At 42.1% G+C, this 14,120-nt stretch overlaps 1 long non-coding RNA gene across 1 annotated transcript; it reads right to left on the bottom strand.

Moving 5' to 3' along the window:
• Nucleotides 1-2,286: 2,286 nt before the first annotated feature.
• LOC135534636 (uncharacterized) lies at nucleotides 2,287-13,921 on the bottom strand. The gene is made up of 3 exons (XR_010454715.1): nucleotides 13,839-13,921; nucleotides 2,538-2,584; nucleotides 2,287-2,392 (listed from the first exon to the last, which is right to left on the bottom strand). It is a non-coding gene; the product is annotated as an uncharacterized LOC135534636 (long non-coding RNA).
• Between the last annotated feature and the right edge of the window lie 199 nt (nucleotides 13,922-14,120).

Below are 14,120 nucleotides of genomic sequence, written 5' to 3'. Positions count from 1 at the left end.
CTCGCCTCCCTCTGCGGACCTGGCATCCTTTCACTCCCTCCTCTCTACATTTCCTCCTCTGTCTCTGCTGCTAAAGCCACTTTCTTCCACTCCTAAATTCCAAGCATCTGCCTCTAACCCTAGGAAGCTCTTTGCCACCTTCTCCTCCCTCCTGAAGATCTCCCCCCCCTCCTCCCTCTCTGCAGATGACTTCGTCAACCATTTTGAAAAGAAGGTCGACGACATCCGATCCTCATTTGCTAAGTCCAACGACACCGCTGGTTCTGCTCACACTGCCCTACCCTGTGCTCTAACCTCTTTCTCCCCTCTCTCCAGATGAAATCTCGCTTCTTGTGACGGCCGGCCGCCCAACAACCTGCCCGCTTGACCCTATCCCGTCCCTCTTCTCCAGACCATTTCCGGAGACCTTCTCCCTTACCTCACCTCGCTCATCAACTCATCCCTGACCGCTGGCCACGTCCCTTCCATCTTCAAGAGAGCGAGAGTTGCACCCCTTCTGAAAAAACCTACACTCGATCCCTCCGATGTCAACAACTACAGACCAGTATCCCTTCTTTCTTTTCTCTCCAAAACTCTTGAACGTGCCGTCCTTGGCCAGCTCTCCGCTATCTCTCTCAGAATGACCTTCTTGATCCAAATCAGTCAGGTTTCAAGACTAGTCATTCAACTGAGACTGCTCTTCTGTATCACGGAGCGCTCCGCACTGCTAAAGCCTAACTCTCTCTCCTCTGCTCTCATCCTTCTAGACCTATCGGCTGTCTTCGACACTGTGAACCATCAGATCCTCCTCTCCACCCTCTCCGAGTTGGGCATCTCCGGCGTGACCACGCTTGGATTGCATCCTACCTGACAGGTCGCTCCTACCAGGTGGCGTGGCGAGAATCTGTCTCCCCGCCACGCGCTCTCACCACTGGTGTCCCCAGGCTCTGTTCTAGGCCCTCTCCTATTATCGCTATACACCAAGTCACTTGGCTCTGTCATAACCTCACATGGTCTCTCCTATCATTGCTATGCAGACGACACACAATTAATCTTCTCCTTTCCCCCTTCCTGACCAGGTGGCGGAATCGCATCTCTGCATGTCTGGCAGACATATCAGTGTGGATGACGGATCACCACCTCAAGCTGAACCTACGGCAAGACGGAGCTGCTCTTCCTCCCGGGGAAGGACTGCCCGTTCCATGATCTCGCCATCACGGTTGACAACTCCATTGTTTCCTCCTCCCAGAGCGCTAAGAACCTTGGCGTGATCCTGGACAACACCCTGTCGTTCTCAACTAACATCAAGGCGGTGGCCCGTTCCTGTAGGTTCATGCTCTACAACATCCAGAGTACGCCCTGCCTCACACAGGAGCCGGCGCAGGTCCTAATCCAGGCACTTGTCATCTCCCGTCTGGATTACTGCAACTCGCTGTTGGCTGGGCTCCCTGCCTGTGCCATCAAACCCCTACAACTCATCCAGAACGCCGCAGCCCGTCTGGTGTTCAACCTTCCCCAAGTTCTCTCACGTCACCCCGCTCCTCCGCTCTCTCCACTGGCTTCCAGTTGAAGCTCGCATCCGCTACAAGACCATGGTGCTTGCCTACGGAGCTGTGAGGGGAACGGCACCGCAGTACCTCCAGGCTCTGATCAGGCCCTACACCCAAACAAGGGCACTCGTTCATCCACCTCTGGCCTGCTCGCCTCCCTACCACTGAGGGAAGTACGGTTCCCGCTCAGCCCAGTCAAAACTGTTCGCTGCTCTGGCCCCCAATGGTGGAACAAACTCCCTCACGACGCCAGGACAGGCGGAGTCAATCACCACCTTCCGGAGACACCTGAAACCCCACCTCTTCAAGGAATACCTAGGATAGGATAAGTAATCCTTCTCACCCCCCCCCCCCCTTAATGATTTAGATGCACTATTGTAAAGTGGCTGTTCCACTGGATGTCAGAAGGTGAATTCACCAATTTGTAAGTCGCTCTGGATAAGAGCGTCTGCTAAATGACTTAAATGTAAATGTAAATGTATAGCTCCTCTACTGTATGTAGCCTCTACTGTATATAGCCTCTACTGTATATAGCCCCTCTACTGTATATATGTCTTTTTGCTGTTTTATTTTTTACCTACCTATTGTTCACCTAATACCTTTTTTTTGCACTATTGGTTCAGCGCACGTGACAAATAAACTTTGATTTGACTTGAAGTAGGGGAAATTGAGGTATGGTTAGGGTCAGAGATACATACCGTCGAGCGCAAGTAGAGGAAATTAGGTAAGCAAAGTAGTCCTCCATGATGGTCATGAGTGATGTCATCTGACAGAACAGCAGAACTCTGTGGTTGGTGACATGCAGCTTGGGAAGGATCCCGTCCAGCAGCTCAAACTTCCCCGATGCACGGTACAGCTCGTGTCTGGGGTGGAGAGAAGGAGAATAAATAACCATCTGGTCCCAGAAGGGAAAAGTGTTGTCTGGGGTGTTTAGCGTTCGGCTTTTGAAGGACATTCATGTTGTGTTTCATAACTGAATGGGCAATATTGAGTATCTTAATATCTTACCCGCTTATAACGCCGTTCGGGAAGCCTAAGTGCTCAGCAAAGGACTCCTGTGAGACAAGACAGAGAGAAAAATCAGAATTGAATTAAAAATCTATTTTCTTAGAGTTTATTTGTGATTAGCTGGCACATCACATAGTTATCAGATAATAAATCCTAACTCCACTAAGTAAATATTGTAGATTGAATTGTGTGAATTAAAACAGACACAAATGAAACATCTGCATGCAGTCTGGGACCAATTAAAATGTTGCCGAACTCTTCTAGTAAACAACTCATTAAAGGTTTCACTGCAGAGACAATAAAACAAGAGCATGATGGTGGGCTGTGGCTGGGTGTCACATCTCAGACAGGCCTGGGGTGGCTAGTCTTACCCCTGCCAGACTGACGCCTACCCTCCAGGCTAGTCTTACCCTGCCAGACTGACGTCTACCTCCAGGCTAGTCTTACCCTGCCAGACAGACGTCTACCCTCCAGGCAAGTCTTACCCTGCCAGACTGGACGCCTACCCTCCAGGCTAGTCTTACCCTGCCAGACTGACGCTACCCTCCAGGCTAGTCTTACCCTGCCAGACTGGCGTCTACCCTCCAGGCTAGTCTTACCCTGCCAGACAGACGTCCACCCTCCAGGCAAGTCTTACCCTGCCAGACAGACGTCTACCCTCCAGGCTAGTCTTACCCTGCCAGACTGTGGGTTCAGGTTTATGCTCCAGAAAAAGCAGTAACACTGCTGATTCATCTTATATTTCTGTGTTGAAGGCCGTGTCTTAGCTTGACACTTACATAAAACGGTGCTCCTTCTCACTGTGTGTATTTCTCCTCAGTCGAGGCATAACCAGGCTCCGGAAAGTGCATACAGTGGGCAAAGTCATCAGCACTCTGCCCACCAGCCTTCAGAAAACTTTCAGACAGAGAGGCACCTTTTCATAATAACGTTGAGAGGAAATGCATTCCTAGCGTGTGAGGAATATTTTTGATGGCCTCATAAATGCTAGCCAGCTAGCTAATATTTAGAAAACAACTATTTTTTTGTTTGGCTAGAGTTATGGTAACTTGTTTGCAATCACTTTAGCTGTGTCTGCTAGCTTGCTGGCTAACTACATAGGTTAGCTTGCTCGTTAGCTACAGTAGTTAGCTACTGCCATCAAGTTGTTGCTGTGTTATCATATTTAGCCTATTCCACAGTTTGCAGGATGCATACTGACAATGTAATATAGCGCAGGAAAAGGGAATCCGGATTCAATGTGGACACATTTAAATAGCTGTAGACGCATGATGCGTTCAGAATTCCATGACCAGAAGTCCATAATCAGAACACAAAAACTGCAGTAACTGTGAAGTCTAGACATAGCAGAACACTGCTTCGTTGGTAACTTGAATCAGGGGTGTTACGGCATGTAAGCTAGCGTTCCTCAATGTGTTGGAACATTGTAACATCTCTACATTGCAACATGTAGGAGTGGTTCTAGATCTAATGTACCTCTATATTGGAACATGTAGAGGTGTCTAGATTGAATGTACTTCAATGTGTTGGAACATGTCATGTACCTCAATCTGCAGGAACATGTAGGAGTGGTTCTAGATCGCATGTGCTTCAATGTGTTGGAACATGTAACGCATCTCAATGTGCTGGAACATGTAGGGTGGTTCTAGATCTAATGCACCTCAACGTGTTGGAACATGTAGGGGTGGTTCTAGATCTAATGCACCTCCAACGTGTTGGAACATGTAGGGGTGGTTCTAGAACTAACTTACCTCAATGAGTTGGAAAATGTAGGGTGGTTCTAGAACTAACTTACCTCAATGTGTTAGAACATGTAACCTACCTCTGTGTGAACATTTAAAGGTGGTTCTGAGTGGAATGTACCTCAACGTGTTGGAACATGTAGGAGTGGTTCTAGATCTAATGTACCTCAATGTGTTGGAATATGTAGGAGTGATTCTAGATCTAATGTTACTCAATGTGTTGGAACATGTCATGTACCTTAATGTGCTAGAACATGTAAACTACTGGTCAAAAGTTTTAGAAGACCTACTCATTCAAGGGTTCTTCTTTATTTTTACTATGTTCTACATTGTAGAATCGTGATGACATCAAAACTATGAAACAAAACATGGAATCATGTAGTAAGCAAAAGTGTTAAACAAATCAAAATACATTTAATACTTGAGATTATTCAAAATGTAGGGGTGGTTCTAGAACTAACATACTTCAATGTGTGAACATGTAGGGGTGGTTCTAGAACTAATATACCTCAATGTGTGGGAACATGTAGGGGTGGTTCTAGAACTAACATACCTCAATGTGTTGGAACATGTAGGGTGGTTCTAGAACTAATATACCTCAATGTGTGTTGGAACATGTAGGGGTGGTTCTAGAACTAACATACCTCAATGTGTGGGAACATGTAGGGTGGTTCTAGAACTAACGTACTTCAATGTGTGTGAACATGTAGGGGTGGTTCTAGAACTAATATACCTCAATGTGTGGGAACATGTAGGGGTGGTTCTAGAACTAACATACCTCAATGTGTTGGAACATGTAGGGTGGTTCTAGAACTAATATACCTCAATGTGTTGGAACATGTAGGGGTGGTTCTAGAACTAACATACCTCAATGTGTGGGAACATGTAGGGGTGGTTCTAGAACTAACGTACTTCAATGTGTGTGAACATGTAGGGGTGGTTCTAGAACTAATATACCTCAATGTGTGGGAACATGTAGGGGTGGTTCTAGAACTAATATATTTCAATGTGTGAACATGTAGGGGTGGTTCTAGAACTAATATACCTCAATGTGTGGGAACATGTAGGGGTGGGTTCTAGAACTAATATACCTCAATGTGTGGAACATGTAGGGTGGTTCTAGAACTAACATACCTCAATGTGTTGGAACATGTAGGGGTGGTTCTAGATCTAATATACCTCAATGTGTGGAACATGTAGGGGTGGTTCTAGAACGCTAACGTACTTCAATGTGTGTGAACATGTAGGGGTGGTTCTAGAACTAACCTCAATGTGTTAGAACATGTAACCTACCTCTGTGTGTGAACATTTAAAGGTGGTTCTGAGTGGAATGTACCTCAACGTGTTGGAACATGTAGGAGTGGTTCTAGATCTAATGTACCTCAATGTGTTGGAATATGTAGGAGTGATTCTAGATCTAATGTTACTCAATGTGTTGGAATATGTCATGTACCTTAATGTGCTAGAACATGTAAACTACCGGTCAAAAGTTTTAGAAGACCTACTCATTCAAGGGTTCTTCTTTATTTTTACTATGTTCTACATTGTAGAATCGTGATGACATCAAAACTATGAAACAAAACATGGAATCATGTAGTAAGCAAAAAAGTGTTAAACAAATCAAAATACATTTAATACTTGAGATTATTCAAAATGTAGGGGTGGTTCTAGAACTAACGGACCTCAATGTGTGTGAACATGTAGGGGTGGTTCTAGAACTAATATACCTCAATGTGTGGGAACATGTAGGGGTGGTTCTAGAACTAATATACGTCAATGTGTGGGAACATGTAGGGGTGGTTCTAGAACTAATATACCTCAATGTGTGGGAACATGTAGGGGTGGTTCTAGAACTAATATACCTCAATGTGTGGGAACATGTAGGGGTGGTTCTAGAACTAATATATTTCAATGTGTGTGAACATGTAGGGGTGGTTCTAGAACTAATATATTTCAATGTGTGTGAACATGTAGGGGTGGTTCTAGAACTAATATACCTCAATGTGTGGGAACATGTAGGGGTGGTTCTAGAACTAATATACCTCAATGTGTGGGAACATGTAGGGGTGGTTCTAGAACTAACATACCTCAATGTGTTGGAACATGTAGGGGTGGTTCTAGATCTAATATACCTCAATGTGTGGGAACATGTAGGGGTGGTTCTAGAACTAACGTACTTCAATGTGTGTGAACATGTAGGGGTGGTTCTAGAACTAACTTACCTCAATGTGTTAGAACATGTAACCTACCTCTGTGTGTGAACATTTAAAGGTGGTTCTGAGTGGAATGTACCTCAACGTGTTGGAACATGTAGGAGTGGTTCTAGATCTAATGTACCTCAATGTGTTGGAATATGTAGGAGTGATTCTAGATCTAATGTTACTCAATGTGTTGGAATATGTCATGTACCTTAATGTGCTAGAACATGTAAACTACCGGTCAAAAGTTTTAGAAGACCTACTCATTCAAGGGTTCTTCTTTATTTTTACTATGTTCTACATTGTAGAATCGTGATGACATCAAAACTATGAAACAAAACATGGAATCATGTAGTAAGCAAAAAAGTGTTAAACAAATCAAAATACATTTAATACTTGAGATTATTCAAAATGTAGGGGTGGTTCTAGAACTAACGGACCTCAATGTGTGTGAACATGTAGGGGTGGTTCTAGAACTAATATACCTCAATGTGTGGGAACATGTAGGGGTGGTTCTAGAACTAATATACGTCAATGTGTGGGAACATGTAGGGGTGGTTCTAGAACTAATATACCTCAATGTGTGGGAACATGTAGGGGTGGTTCTAGAACTAATATATTTCAATGTGTGTGAACATGTAGGGGTGGTTCTAGAACTAATATACCTCAATGTGTGGGAACATGTAGGGGTGGTTCTAGAACTAATATATTTCAATGTGTGGGAACATGTAGGGGTGGTTCTAGAACTAATATATTTCAATGTGTGGGAACATGTAGGGGTGGTTCTAGAACTAATATACCTCAATGTGTGGAAACATGTAGGGGTGGTTCTAGAACTAATATATTTCAATGTGTGGGAACATGTAGGGGTGATTCTAGAACTAATATACCTCAATGTGTGGGAACATGTAGGGGTGGTTCTAGAACTAATATATTTCAATGTGTGGGAACATGTAGGGGTGGTTCTAGAACTAATATACCTCAATGTGTGGGAACATGTAGGGGTGGTTCTAGAACTAATATATTTCAATGTGTGGGAACATGTAGGGGTGGTTCTAGAACTAATATATTTCAATGTGTGGGAACATGTAGGGGTGGTTCTAGAACTAATATACCTCAATGTGTGGGAACATGTAGGGGTGGTTCTAGAACTAATATACCTGAATGTGTGGGAACATGTAGGGGTGGTTCTAGAACTAATATACCTGAATGTGTGGGAACATGTAGGGGTGGTTCTAGAACTAATATACCTCAATGTGTGGGAACATGTAGGGGTGGTTCTAGAACTAATATACCTCAATGTGTGGGAACATGTAGGGGTGGTTCTAGAACTAATATACCTCAATGTGTGGGAACATGTAGGGGTGGTTCTAGAACTAACATACCTCAATGTGTGGGAACATGTAGGGGTGGTTCTAGAACGTAACGTACCTCAATGTGTGTGAACATGTAATGCACATCAATGTGTGAGAACATCTAACGTACCTCAATGTGTGGGAACATGTAGGGGTGGTTCTAGAACTAACGTACTTCAATGTGTGTGAACATGTAGGGGTGGTTCTAGAACTAACTTACCTCAATGTGTTAGAACATGTAACCTACCTCTGTGTGTGAACATTTAAAGGTGGTTCTGAGTGGAATGTACCTCAACGTGTTGGAACATGTAGGAGTGGTTCTAGATCTAATGTACCTCAATGTGTTGGAATATGTAGGAGTGATTCTAGATCTAATGTTACTCAATGTGTTGGAACATGTCATGTACCTTAATGTGCTAGAACATGTAAACTACCGGTCAAAAGTTTTAGAAGACCTACTCATTCAAGGGTTCTTCTTTATTTTTACTATGTTCTACATTGTAGAATCGTGATGACATCAAAACTATGAAACAAAACATGGAATCATGTAGTAAGCAAAAAAGTGTTAAACAAATCAAAATACATTTAATAATTGAGATTATTCAAAATGTAGGGGTGGTTCTAGAACTAACGGACCTCAATGTGTGTGAACATGTAGGGGTGGTTCTAGAACTAATATACCTCAATGTGTGGGAACATGTAGGGGTGGTTCTAGAACTAATATACGTCAATGTGTGGGAACATGTAGGGGTGGTTCTAGAACTAATATACCTCAATGTGTGGGAACATGTAGGGGTGGTTCTAGAACTAATATATTTCAATGTGTGTGAACATGTAGGGGTGGTTCTAGAACTAATATACCTCAATGTGTGGGAACATGTAGGGGTGGTTCTAGAACTAATATATTTCAATGTGTGGGAACATGTAGGGGTGGTTCTAGAACTAATATATTTCAATGTGTGGGAACATGTAGGGGTGGTTCTAGAACTAATATACCTCAATGTGTGGGAACATGTAGGGGTGGTTCTAGAACTAATATATTTCAATGTGTGGGAACATGTAGGGGTGATTCTAGAACTAATATACCTGAATGTGTGGGAACATGTAGGGGTGGTTCTAGAACTAATATATTTCAATGTGTGGGAACATGTAGGGGTGGTTCTAGAACTAACGTACTTCAATGTGTGTGAACATGTAGGGGTGGTTCTAGAACTAACTTACCTCAATGTGTTAGAACATGTAACCTACCTCTGTGTGTGAACATTTAAAGGTGGTTCTGAGTGGAATGTACCTCAACGTGTTGGAACATGTAGGAGTGGTTCTAGATCTAATGTACCTCAATGTGTTGGAATATGTAGGAGTGATTCTAGATCTAATGTTACTCAATGTGTTGGAACATGTCATGTACCTTAATGTGCTAGAACATGTAAACTACTGGTCAAAAGTTTTAGAAGACCTACTCATTCAAGGGTTCTTCTTTATTTTTACTATGTTCTACATTGTAGAATCGTGATGACATCAAAACTATGAAACAAAACATGGAATCATGTAGTAAGCAAAAAGTGTTAAACAAATCAAAATACATTTAATACTTGAGATTATTCAAAATGTAGGGGTGGTTCTAGAACTAACATACCTCAATGTGTGTGAACATGTAGGGGTGGTTCTAGAACTAATATACCTCAATGTGTGGGAACATGTAGGGGTGGTTCTAGAACTAACATACCTCAATGTGTTGGAACATGTAGGGGTGGTTCTAGAACTAATATACCTCAATGTGTTGGAACATGTAGGGGTGGTTCTAGAACTAACATACCTCAATGTGTGGGAACATGTAGGGGTGGTTCTAGAACTAATATACTTCAATGTGTGGGAACATGTAGGGGTGGTTCTAGAACTAATATATTTCAATGTGTGTGAACATGTAGGGGTGGTTCTAGAACTAATATACCTCAATGTGTGGGAACATGTAGGGGTGGTTCTAGAACTAATATACCTCAATGTGTGGGAACATGTAGGGGTGGTTCTAGAACTAACATACCTCAATGTGTTGGAACATGTAGGGGTGGTTCTAGAACTAATATACCTCAATGTGTGGGAACATGTAGGGGTGGTTCTAGAACTAACGTACTTCAATGTGTGTGAACATGTAGGGGTGGTTCTAGAACTAACTTACCTCAATGTGTTAGAACATGTAACCTACCTCTGTGTGTGAACATTTAAAGGTGGTTCTGAGTGGAATGTACCTCAACGTGTTGGAACATGTAGGAGTGGTTCTAGATCTAATGTACCTCAATGTGTTGGAATATGTAGGAGTGATTCTAGATCTAATGTTACTCAATGTGTTGGAATATGTCATGTACCTTAATGTGCTAGAACATGTAAACTACCGGTCAAAAGTTTTAGAAGACCTACTCATTCAAGGGTTCTTCTTTATTTTTACTATGTTCTACATTGTAGAATCGTGATGACATCAAAACTATGAAACAAAACATGGAATCATGTAGTAAGCAAAAAAGTGTTAAACAAATCAAAATACATTTAATACTTGAGATTATTCAAAATGTAGGGGTGGTTCTAGAACTAACGGACCTCAATGTGTGTGAACATGTAGGGGTGGTTCTAGAACTAATATACCTCAATGTGTGGGAACATGTAGGGGTGGTTCTAGAACTAATATACGTCAATGTGTGGGAACATGTAGGGGTGGTTCTAGAACTAATATACCTCAATGTGTGGGAACATGTAGGGGTGGTTCTAGAACTAATATATTTCAATGTGTGTGAACATGTAGGGGTGGTTCTAGAACTAATATACCTCAATGTGTGGGAACATGTAGGGGTGGTTCTAGAACTAATATAATGTCAATGTGTGGGAACATGTAGGGGTGGTTCTAGAACTAATATACCTCAATGTGGGAACATGTAGGGGTGGTTCTAGGAACCAATATACCTCAAATGTGTGGGAACATGTAGGGGTGGTTCTAGAACTAATATATTTCAATGTGTGTGAACATGTAGGGGTGGTTCTAGAACTAATATATTTCAATGTGTGGGAACATGTAGGGGTGGTTCTAGAACTAATATACCTCAATGTGTGGGAACATGTAGGGGTGGTTCTAGAACTAATATATTGTCAATGTGAACTGTGAACATGTAGGGGTGGTTCTAGAACTAATATACCTCAATGTGTGGGAACATGTAGGGTGGTTCTAGAACTAATATACCTCAATGTGTGGGATACTAGAACTAATATACAATGTGTGGGAACATGTAGGGGTGGTTCTAGAACTAACATACCTCAATGTGTGGGAACATGTAGTGGTTCTAGATCTAATATAATGCACATCAATGTGTGAGAACATCTAACGAAATGTGTGGGAACATGTAGGGGTGGTTCTAGAACTAACGTACTTCAATGTGTGTGAACATGTAGGGGTGGTTCTAGAACTAACTTACCTCAATGTGTTAGAACATGTAACCTACCTCTGTGTGTGAACATTTAAAGGTGGTTCTGAGTGGAATGTACCAACGTGTTGGAACATGTAGGAGTGGTTCTAGATCTAATGTACCTCAATGTGTTGGAATATGTAGGAGTGATTCTAGATCTAATGTTACTCAATGTGTTGGAATATGTCATGTACCTTAATGTGCTAGAACATGTAAACTACCGTCAAAAGTTTTAGAAGACCTACTCATTCAAGGGTTCTTCTTTATTTTTACTATGTTCTACATTGTAGAATCGTGATGACATCAAAACTATGAAACAAAACATGGAATCATGTAGTAAGCAAAAAAGTGTTAAACAAATCAAAATACATTTAATAGTGAGATTATTCAAAATAGCAGGGGTGGTTCTAGAACTAACGGACCTCAATGTGTGTGAACATGTAGGGGTGGTTCTAGAACTAATATACCTCAATGTGTGTGGGAACATGTAGGGGTGGTTCTAGAACTAATATACGTCAATGTGTGGGAACATGTAGGGGTGGTTCTAGGAACTAATATACCTCAATGTGTGGGAACATGTGGGGTGGGAACACATGTGTGAACATGTAGGGGTGGTTCTAGAACTAATATACCTCAATTCATGTAGGGGTGGTTCTAGAACTAATATATTTCAATGTGTGGGAACATGTAGGGGTGGTTCTAGAACTAATATATTTCAATGTGTGGGAACATGTAGGGGTGGTTCTAGAACTAATATATTTCAATGTGTGGAAACATGTAGGGGTGGTTCTAGAACTAATATATTTCAATGTGTGGGAACATGTAGGGGTGATTCTAGAACTAATATACCTCAATGTGTGGGAACATGTAGGGGTGGTTCTAGAACTAATATATTTCAATGTGTGGGAACATGTAGGGGGTGGTTCTAGAACTAATATACCTGAATGTGTGGGAACATGTAGGGGTGGTTCTAGAACTAATATATTTCAATGTGTGGGAACATGTAGGGGTGGTTCTAGAACTAATATATTTCAATGTGTGGGAACATGAGGGGGTGGTTCTAGAACTAATATACCTCAATGTGTGGGAATGATAGGGGTGGTTCTAGAACTAATATACCTGAATGTGTGGGAACATGTAGGGGTGGTTCTAGAACTAATATACCTGAATGTGTGGGAACATGTAGGGGTGGTCTAGAACTAATATACCTCAATGTGTGGGAACATGTAGGGGTGGTTCTAGAACTAATATACCTCAATGTGTGGGAACATGTAGGGGTGGTTCTAGAACTAATATACCTCAATGTGGGAACATGTAGGGGTGGTTCTAGAACTAACATACCTCAATGTGTGGGAACATGTAGTGGTTCTAGAACGTAACGCACTCCCTCAATGTGTGTGAACATGTAATGCACATCAATGTGTGAGAACATCTAACGACCTCAATGTGTGGGAACATGTAGGGGGTGGTTCTAGAACTAACGCATTTCAATGTGTGTGAACATGTAGGGGTGGTTCTAGAACTAATATATTTCAATGTGTGTGAACATGTAGGGGTGGTTCTAGAACTAATATATTTCAATGTGTGGGAACATGTAGGGTGGTTCTAGAACTAATATATTTCAATGTGGGAACATAGTGGTTCTAGAACTAATATACCTCAATGTGTGGGAACATGTAGGGGTGGTTCTAGAACTAATATATTTCAATGTGTGGGAACATGTAGGGGGTGGTTCTAGAACTAATATACCTCAATGTGTGGGAACATGTAGGGGTGGTTCTAGAACTAATATACCTCAATGTGTGGGAACATGTAGGGGTGGTTCTAGAACTAATATACCTGAATGTTCATAGGGGTGGCTCTAGAACTAATATATTTCAATGTGTGTGAACATGTAGGGGTGGTTCTAGAACTAATATACCTCAATGTGTGGGAACATGTAGGGTGGTTCTAGAACTAATATACCTCAATGTGTGGGAACATGTGTGGGAACAGGGGTGGTTCTAGAACTAATATGCACCTCAATGTGTGAACATGTAGGGGTGGTTCTAGAACTAATATATTTCAATGTGTGTGAACATGTAGGGGTGGTTCTAGAACTAATATATTTCAATGTGTGGGAACATGTAGGGGTGGTTCTAGAACTAATATATTTCAATGTGTGGGAACATGTAGGGGTGGTTCTAGAACTACATACCTCAATGTGTGGGAACATGTAGGGTGGTTCTAGAACTAATATATTTTAATGTGGGAACATGTAGGAGTGGTTCTAGAACTAATATACTCTAAATGTGGGAACATGTAGGGGTGGTTCTATAATCCACATACCTGAATGTGTGGGAACATGTAGGGGTGGTTCTAGAACTAATATATTTCAATGTGTGAACAGGGGGTGGTTCTAGAACTAATATACCTCAATGTGTGGGAACATGTAGTGTGGTTCTAGAACTAATATACCTCAATGTGTGGGAACATGTAGGGGTGGTTCTAGAACGTAACGTACCTCAATGTGTGTGAACATGTAATGCACATCAATGTGTGAGAACATCTAACGTACCTCAATGTGTGGGAACATGTAGGGGTGGTTGCAGATCTTCTTCAGCTGCATGATGGTGTTCATCAGGGTCTTTGCTCCTCCTTTACCCTGAGGACCACAATAACAACGTCACATATCTGAGCTCATCAGGGTCTTTGCTCCTCCTTTACCCTGAGGACCACAATAACAATGTCACATATCTGAGCTCAACAGGGTCTTTGCTCCTCCTTTACCCTGAGGACCACAATAACAACGTCACATATCTGAGCTCATCAGGGTCTTTGCTCCTCCTTTACCCTGAGG

Source organism: Oncorhynchus masou, unplaced genomic scaffold (assembly GCF_036934945.1).
Source record: "Oncorhynchus masou masou isolate Uvic2021 unplaced genomic scaffold, UVic_Omas_1.1 unplaced_scaffold_3714, whole genome shotgun sequence".
Classification (NCBI taxonomy): Eukaryota; Metazoa; Chordata; class Actinopteri; order Salmoniformes; family Salmonidae; genus Oncorhynchus; species Oncorhynchus masou.
Note: the sequence above shows the minus strand (reverse complement) of the source record. Positions and strands in the feature narration are given on the sequence as shown.